This window comes from Salvelinus fontinalis, chromosome 37, assembly GCF_029448725.1.
Source record: "Salvelinus fontinalis isolate EN_2023a chromosome 37, ASM2944872v1, whole genome shotgun sequence".
In the NCBI taxonomy this organism is placed as follows: Eukaryota; Metazoa; Chordata; class Actinopteri; order Salmoniformes; family Salmonidae; genus Salvelinus; species Salvelinus fontinalis.
The window spans coordinates 8,526,517-8,536,127 of NC_074701.1; positions in this window are offsets into that span (position 1 = coordinate 8,526,517).

Consider the following 9,611-nt stretch of genomic DNA (forward strand, 5'->3'; position numbering starts at 1 on the left):
TCCTATAAATATACCCTAATAATCCTCACGAATCATGGAACTGTGATAACGTTCTTGTAACACCAGGTGAAAGTTTTTTGCATTGTAGAAATCATCCACACAACTGGAAAGTTGTTATGTTTTGCAAAACGATATTTTGTGATGTCCTTACAATGTTCTCACCAGCCATATCGAAAACTCCCTGAGCCACAGAAAGACTGAATTACTGCCACGCACAGCCCCCACAAACACCTTGAAAACTACTAGTTCCCATAGGCGTGTACTATCTATGACAGCCTCAGCAGTTAGCTACCAAAAGCTGGCAGACATGTTTACATTTGGTTCGTTTTATCAGTGTTATTTAGATGGAAAACGTGAGCTAAATGCTGTAGCTCGATAACTAGCTAACGTTAGCATAGAGGTAGTAATCTAGCTCTTTCACTTACCCAGTTCACTTCCATGTCAGTGATTTTTTTAAAGTGCAAAAACAGCGAGTAACGTTCTGTTTCCGTGCGCTTAACTCGGGTCGGAATTCCCCCCTATTACTTTTGTAATACAGTATAGCCTAAAGTTAAGTCTATTTTATAAACTAATGTAAAATTCATCCTTAAAACGTGACCCACCATATCTTTTCTGTCTTATGTTCTAAAATTTGAAATTGTGTTTTTTTTTACAGTGGATAAAAGTAAAGACTCTGACATTTAAAATGGCATATCATACACTGTAGTTGGAGGAAACAAGGGGAAGTAATGATGCTTTAAAAGTTGATACATTTATAATCTCATTTAGGATACAATAATCGTTAAAAAATGTTGCTGTGATTTTCACACTTGCTCTACATTAATCCTTGGGTAACATATATACAGAAAGGCATACTTTCACCTAAAGGCACTCTCTGAACATTGTCACATTAACAAACATAAAATCGCGTATTGTTGTATAATAAAGAACCTTTCGCATTGAACAGCTACAGTACTGAACAGCTAAAGTACAGTACAGCTACAGTACTTTAGACTCTAAAGCTTTACACCAACCCATCTCTTCACTTTGGAACACGTGACTGTGGCCATGCGCTAAATCGGTGAGGTAGTGCTTAAAAAAAACAAAGGAAAGATTTCAAACATAAAATACTTTATTAACTAGGTAGTAGCCTACAATAACAGTACCAGTCAAAAGTTTGGACACACCTACTCATTCCAGGGTTTTTCCTTATTTTTACTATTTTGTACATTGTAGAATAATAGTGAAAACATCAAAACTATGAAATCATTTACATTTACATTTAAGTCATTTAGCAGACGCTCTTATCCAGAGCGACTTACAAATTGGTGCATTCACCTTAAGATATCCAGTGGAACAACCACTTTACAATAGTGCATCTAAATCTTTTAAGGGAGGGGGGGGGGGGTACTTTATCCTAACCTAGGTATTCCTTAAAGAGGTGGGGTTTCAGGTGTCTCCGAAAGGTGGTGATTGACTCCGCTGACCTGGCGTCGTGAGGGAGTTTGTTCCACCATTGGGGTGCCAGAGCAGCGAACAGTTTTGACTGGGCTGAGCGGGAACTATACTTCCTCAGAGGTAGGGAGGCGAGCAGGCCAGAGGGGGATGAACGCAGTGCCCTTGTTTGGGGTAGGGCCTGATCAGAGCCTGAAGGTACGGAGGTGCCGTTCCCCTCACAGCTCCGTAGGCAAGCACCATGGTCTTGTAGCGGATGCGAGCTTCAACTGGAAGCCAGTGGAGAGAGCGGAGAAGCGGGGTGACGTGAGAGAACTTGGGAAGGTTGAACACCAGACGGGCTGCGGCGTTCTGGATGAGTTGTAGGGGTTTAATGGCACAGGCAGGGAGCCCAGCCAACAGCGAGTTGCAGTAATCCAGACGGGAGATGACAAGTGCCTGGATTAGGACCTGCGCCGCTTCCTGTGTGAGGCAGGGTCGTACTTTGCGAATGTTGTAGAGCATGAACCTACAGGAACGGGCCACCGCCTTGGTGTTGGTTGAGAACGACAGGCTGTTGTCCAGGATCACGCCAAGGTTCTTAGCGCTCTGGGAGGAGGACACAATGGAGTTGTCAACCGTGATGGCGAGATCATGGAACGGGCAGTCCTTCCCCGGGAGGAAGAGCAGCTCCGAAATAACACATATAGAATCATGTAGTAGCCAAAAAAGTGTTAAAACAGAGTTGTATTTATATTTGAGATTCTTCAAAGTAGGCACACTTTGCCTTGATGACAGCTTTGCACACGCTTGGCATTCTCTCAACAAGCTTCATGAGGTAGTCACCTGGAATGCATTTCAATTAACAGGTGTGCCTTGTTAAAAGTTAATTAGTGGAATTTCTTTCCTTCTTATTGCGTTTGAGCCAATCAGTTGTGTTGTGACAAAGTAAGGGTGGTATACAGAAGATAGCCCTATTTGGTAAATGACCAAGTCCATATTATGGAAAGAACAACTGAAATAAGCAAAGAGAAACTACAGTCCATCATTACTATAAAGCATGAAGGTCGGTCAATCCGGAACATTTCAAGAACTTTGAAAGTTTCTTCAAGTGCAGTCACAAAAACGATCAAGCACTATGATGAAACTGGCTCTCATGAGGACCGCCAGTAGGAAAGGAAGACCCAGGGTTACCTCTGCTTCAGAGGATATCTTCAATACAGTTACCAGCCTCAGAAATTGCAGCCCAAATAAATGCTTCAAAGTGAAACAGGCTTTCATGGTCGAATTGCTGCAAAGTAACCACTACTAAAGGGCACCAATAAGAAGAAGAGTACTTGCTTGGGCCAAGAAACACGAGCAATGGACAATAGACTGGTGGAGATTTGTCCTTTGGTTTGATGAGTCCAAATTTGAGATTTTTATTTATTAAGCACTCGCACCACAGTGGCTATTTTCAGAAGCTAGCTAGTTAAACCTCTACCGACCCCCCCTCCCGGATCCGGGATCCTCCTCATCAGAAACGCTGACTAGGGAATATCATATAATATAATTTCATGAAATCACAAGTCCAATACAGCAAATGAAAGATAAACATCTTGAGAACCCAGCCAACATGTCCGATTCTTTTAATGTTTTACAGCGAAAACACAACATATATTTATGTTAGCTCACCACCATATCCAAAAAAACACAGCCATTTTTTCACAGCAAAGATAGCTTTCACAAAACCCACAAATAGAGATAAAAATAATCACTAACCTTTGAACAACTTCATCAGATGACAGTCTTATAACATCATGTTATACAATACATTTATGTTTTGTTCGAAAATGTGCATATTTATAGCTACAAATCCTGGTTTTACATTGGTGCCATGATCATAAATGGCTCCAAAACAGCCGGAATAATTACAGAGAGCAACGTGAAATACAGAAATACTTATCATAAAACATTTATGAAAAATACATGTTGTACACATAGTTAAAGATATACATCTTGTGAATCCAGCCAACATGTCCGATTTTTTAAATGTTTTACAGCGAAAACACAACATATATTTATGTTAGCTCACCACAATAGCCCAAAACACAACGCCATTCTTTCACCGCAAAGATAGCTTTCACAAAACCCACAAATAGAGATAAAAATAATCACTAACCTTTGAACAACTTCATCAGATGACAGTCTTATAACATCATGTTATACAATACATTTATGTTTTGTTCGAAAATGTGCGTATTTATAGCTACAAATCCTGGTTTTACATTGTGAACATGGCGCCAAAATGCTCCAAATTGTCCAACATGGCGCCAAAATGCTCCAAATTAAATTTTAGAGAGTCACGTAATCTAACAGAAAAACTCATCATAAACTTTGCTGAAAAATACATGTTGGACATATAATTGAAGATACACTGGTTCTTAATGCAACCGCTGTGTTAGATTTAAAAAAAATACTTTAGTAAAAAGCACAGCATACAATAATCTGAGACAGTGCTCAGCCATTCTCCGCCATGTTGGAGTCAACATATTTGTAACGAGTATTACCGAAGGTGGCTTCCCTTCCTGTTCGAGTGGCGCTCGGCGGTCGTCGTCGCCGGTCTACTAGCTGCCACCGATCCCTTTTTCCTTTTCGTTTGGTTTTGACTAATTGATTTCACCTGTTTATTGTTTGGTTGTTAGGGTGGTGCTATTTAAGTTTGTTTAGCCCGTTTCTGTTTGTGCGGGCTTGTCTTTCTGTTTTGTATGAGGTTGTTCATTTTATGTTGGGGTTTTCCACAGTCTGGATTTGTTTTCCAGTGTGTACTTTATTCCAGTCGGATTTTTACGCCAAATGTTTTTGACGTTACCAGTTGTTCATCTGGTTGGACATTAAAGAGTGGTTTCCCCATTACCTTTGCTCTCTGCGCCTGACTCCTTACAAGTGTCCTCATTGAGCGTAACAGAAGCCCGCACCTACATATGGAGCCAGCAGGAGCAGCGACCACCCCTCTCCCCACGATGGAGGAGAGAGTCCTTCATCACACGTCCATCCTCCATCGCATCGGATCAGCTATGGATCTTATGATGGAGAGGATGGATCGTTGGGAGAGGAGTGGTCTCCCTACTACCCCACCTACCCTCCCTCCAGCAACTATACCATCTCCTCCAGCGGGATCCGGTACCAGCGCCTTGCGTATTACGCCTCCAAGTCAGTACGATGGAGTGGCGGCGGGGTGCCAGGGATTTCTGCTACAATTAGATCTGTAACTGGCTACCGTCCGACCAGCTCCCTCGGACGAAGAGAGAGTGAGTGTCCTCGTCTCCTGCCTGACGGGTAGAGCCCTAGAGTGGGCCAATGCGGTCTGGAACGGGCCCGACTCAGCGAGGGGCCACTACCCGGAGTTCACCCGCCATTTTCGGGCCGTGTTCGATCACCCTCCAGATGGCCGAGCGGCGGGTGAGAGATTGTTCTATCTACGACAGGGGACGAGGAGCGCGCAGGACTTCGCGCTGGATTTCCGGACCTTGGCCGCTGGAGCAGGGTGGAACGACAGGGCCCTGATAGACCATTACAGGTGTAGCCTGAGAGAGGACGTCCGCAGAGAGCTGGCTTGACGGGACACTACGCTCAGTTTGGATGAACTAATAGACATGTCTATCCGGTTAGACCATCTGCTAGCTGCTCGCGGACGTTCTGAAAGGGTCCTGTCCGTTCCACCTCCTGACCCTCCTGCTCCCATCCCGATGGAGCTAGGAGGGGCAGCATCTAGGGAGATCGGAGGAGGCTCCTCCTGTACCAGTTGTGGCCGAAGAGGGCACACTTCCGGTCGGTGCTGGAGGAGTCCATCTGGGAATCGAGAGGGCAGGCAGAACACTCCTCTGTCACCTCAGGTGAGTCAGCACCACACTCTCCCAGAGCTTCCTGTTGGTCACATGTTTTTGTTAATATGTTTCCTTAAATTTTTTCCCTCTCTCCAGCATAAGGCGCTAGTCGATTCAGGCGCAGCTGGGAACTTTATAGATCGCGGACTCGCTCAGAAGTTGAGGATTCCGTTAGTTAAGGTAGACCCCCTTTCCCTGTGCACTCCTTAGATAGTCGACCATTAGGGTCAGGGCTGGTCAGGGAGGCCACAATTCCTTTGGAGATGATTACGCAGGGGAATCATAAGGAACGGATTAGTCTGTTTCTTATCGATTCACCTGCGTTTCCGGTGGTGCTGGGGATTCCCTGGCTGGCTATTCACAATCCGACGATTTCGTGGAAACAGGGAGCTCTACAGGGGTGGTCTGGTGAGTGTTCAGGCAGGTGTGTAGGAGTTTCCATCGGTGCGACAACGGTGGAGAGTCCAGACCAGGTTTCCACCGTGCGCATTCCCGCTGAGTATGCCGATTTGGCTATCGCTTTCAGTAAAAAGAAGGCGACCCAATTACCACCCCATCGACAGGGGGATTGCGTGATAAACCTCCAGGTAAACGCTGCACTACCCAAGAGTCATGTGTATCCTTTGTCCCAGGAGGAGACGTTGGCTATGGAGACATATGTCACGGAAGCTCTGGGACAGGGATTCATTTGGCCCTCCATGTCACCCGTCTCCTCGAGTTTCTTTTTTGTGAAGAAAAAGGATGGTGGGTTGCGTCCGTGTATTGATTATCGAGGTCTCAATTCCATCACGGTGGGTTTTAGTTACCCACTACCTCTCATGGAATCATTCCACGGAGCACGGTTCTTCACGAAACTGGATCTCAGGAGCGCGTATAATCTGGTGCGTATTCGGGAGGGAGATGAGTGGAAAACCGCGTTTAGTACTACATCGGGCCATTATGAGTACCTCGTCATGCCGTACGGGGTAAAGAATGCTCCAGCTGTCTTTCAATCCTTTGTTGACGAGATTCTCAGAGACCTGCACGGACAGGGTGTGGTGGTGTATATTGACGATATTTTGATCTACTCCGCTACACGCGCCGCGCATGTGTCTCTGGTGCGCAAGGTTCTTGGGCGACTGCTGGAGCATGACCTGTACGTGAAGGCGGAGAAATGTGAGTTTTCTAAACAAGCCGTTTCCTTCCTGGGTTATCGCATTTCCAGCTCGGGGGTGGATATAGAGGGTGACCGCGTAAAAGCCGTGCGTAATTGGCCGACTCCGACCACGGTAAAAGAGGTGCAGCGGTTCTTAGGGTTTGCCAATTACTACCGGAAGTTTATCCGGGGTTTTGGTCAGGTAGCAGCTCCTATTACCTCGCTGCTGAAGGGGGGGCCGGTGCGTTTGCAGTGGTCGGCAGAGGCGGACAGAGCCTTCCGTAGGTTGAAGGTGCTGTTTACCGAGGCGCCAGTGTTGGCGCATCCGGACCCTTCTTTGGCGTTCATAGTAGAGGTGGACGCATCCGAGGCTGGGGTTGGAGCGGTGCTCTCACAGCGCTCGGGTGTGCCACCAAAACTCCGCCCCTGTGCTTTTTTTTCCAAAAAACTTGGGCCAGCGGAGCGGAATTATGATGTGGGGGATAGGGAGTTGTTGGCTATGGTTAAAGCCCTGAAGGTGTGGAGACACTGGCTTGAGGGGGCTAAGCACCCTTTCCTCATCTGGACTGACCACCGTAACCTGGAGTATATCCGATCAGCTAAGAGACTGAATCCGCGTCAGGCAAGGTGGGCCATGTATTTCACCAGATTTCGTTTTACGATCTCGTATCGACCAGGTTCCCTCAACACTAAGGCCGACGCGCTGTCTCGCCTCTATGACTCAGAGGACCGGTCCATCGATCCTACTCCCATCATTCCGGCGGCAAAGTTGGTGGCACCAATAGTATGGGAGGTGGACGCGGACATCGAGCGGGCGTTAAGGGAGGAACCTGCGCCTCCACAGTGCCCGGAGGGGCGTAGGTATGTACCGCTCGCTGTTCGTGATCAATTGATTCGATGGGCTCATGGTATACTCTCGTCAGGTCACCCGGGTATTTCGAGGACAGTGCGAGGTCTTAGGGGGAAGTACTGGTGGCCCACCTTGGAGAGGGATGTGCGATTCTATGTCTCTTCCTGTTCGGTGTGCGCTCAGAGTAAGGCTCCTACGCACCTGCCTCGAGGGAAGTTACAACCCCTCCCCGTTCCACAACGGCCGTGGTCCCATCTTTCGGTGGATTTTCTGACTGACTTACCTCCATCTCAGGCAAACACTACGATCCTGGTCGTTGTGGATCGGTTCTCTAAGTCCTGCCGTCTTATCCCGTTGCCCGGTCTCCCTACGGCCCTGCAGACTGTGGAGGCATTATTTACCCATGTCTTCCCGCACTACGGGGTGCCCGAGGATATTGTTTCTGATCGGGGTCCCCAGTTCACTTCCAGAATATGGAAGGCGTTTATGGAGCATTTGGGGGTCTCGGTCAGCCTTACCTCGGGGTATCACCCGGAGAGTAATGGGCAGGTGGAGAGAGTGAACCAGGAGGTAGGTAGGTTTCTGCGGTCGTATTGCCAGGACCGGCCAGGGGAGTGGTCAAGATACATCCCCTGGGCAGAGATTGCTCAGAACTCACTAAGCCACTCCTCTACCAACATGTCACCATTTGAGTGTGTGTTGGGGTACCAGCCGGTTCTGGCACCATGGCATCAGAGTCAGACCGAGGCTCCTGTGGTGGAGGAGTGGGTACAGCGCTCTGAGGAGACTTGGAGAGCCGTCCAGGAGTCTCTGCGTCAGGCGAGTAGACGGCAGAAGAAGAGCGCTGACCGTCACCGCAGTGAGGCCCCCGTGTTTGCACCGGGGGATAGGGTCTGGCTCTCGACCCGAAACCTGCCCCTCCGCCTGCCCTGCCGGAAGCTGGGTCCGCAGTGTGTAGGGCCATTTAAAGTCCTGAGGAGAATAAATGAGGTGTGTTACCGATTGTTACTTCCTTCGTATTATCGTATTAACCCCTCATTTCATGTGTCTCTCCTCAGGCCGGTGGTAGCTGGTCCCATGCAGGAAGGTGAGGTGCCGGAGGTCCCTCTGCCCCCTCTGGATATAGAGGGGTCCCCGGCGTACAGGATAAGGTCCATTCTGGATTCCAGACGCCGGGTGAGGGGCCTGCAGTACCTCGTGGACTGGGAGGGGTACGGTCCGGAGGAGAGGTGCTGGGTCCCGGTGGGGGATATATTGGATCCATCTATGCTGAGAGAGTTCCATCGCCTCCATCCGGATCGCCATGCGCCTCGGCCCCCGGGTCGTCCTCGAGGCCGGCGTCGGCGCGCTGCGGGAGCTGCGCGTCAGGAGGGGGGTACTGTAACGAGTATTACCGAAGGTGGCTTCCCTTCCTGTTCGAGTGGCGCTCGGCGGTCGTCGTCGCCGTCGTCGCCGCCACCGATCCCTTTTTCCTTTTCGTTTGGTTTTGACTAATTGATTTCACCTGTTTATTGTTTGGTTGTTTGGTTGTTAGGGTGGTGCTATTTAAGTTCGTTTAGCCCGTTTCTGTTTGTGCGGGCTTGTCTTTCTGTTTTGTATGAGGTTGTTCATTTTATGTTGGGGTTTTCCACAGTCTGGATTTGTTTTCCAGTGTGTACTTTATTCCAGTCGGATTTTTACGCCAAATGTTTTTGACGTTACCAGTTGTTCATCTGGTTGGACATTACAGAGTGGTTTCCCCATTACCTTTGCTCTCTGCGCCTGACTCCTTACAATTGTCCTCATTGAGCGTAACAATATTCAACAAAAATACGAAATAACATCATAAATATTCTCTTACCTTTGATGAACTTTCATCAGAATGCAGTGCCAGGAATCCTTGTTCCACAACGGTAAGTACAGTACCTGTAACCAACTGTCTAACTACCTAGCTATATACACTACATGACCAAAAGTATATGGACACCTGCTCGTCGAACATCTCATTTCAAAATCATGGGCATTATTATGAAGTTGGTCCCCTCTTTGCTGCTACAGCATAACAATCTCCACTCTTCTGGGAAGGTTTTCCAGTAGATGTTGGAACATTGCTGCAGGGACTTGCTTCCATTCAGCCACAAGAGCATTAGTGAGGTCGACCACTGATGTTGGGCGATTAGGTCTGGCTCGTAGTCGGCGTGCCAATTCATTCACAAAGTGTTCGTTGGGGTGGAGGTCAGGGCAAACTGTTGCCACAAAGTTGGAAGCACAGAATTGTCTAGAATGTCGTCTTAAGATTTCCCTTCATTGGAACTAGCCCGAACTATGAAACACAGCCCCAGACCATTATTCCTCCTCCACCAAACTT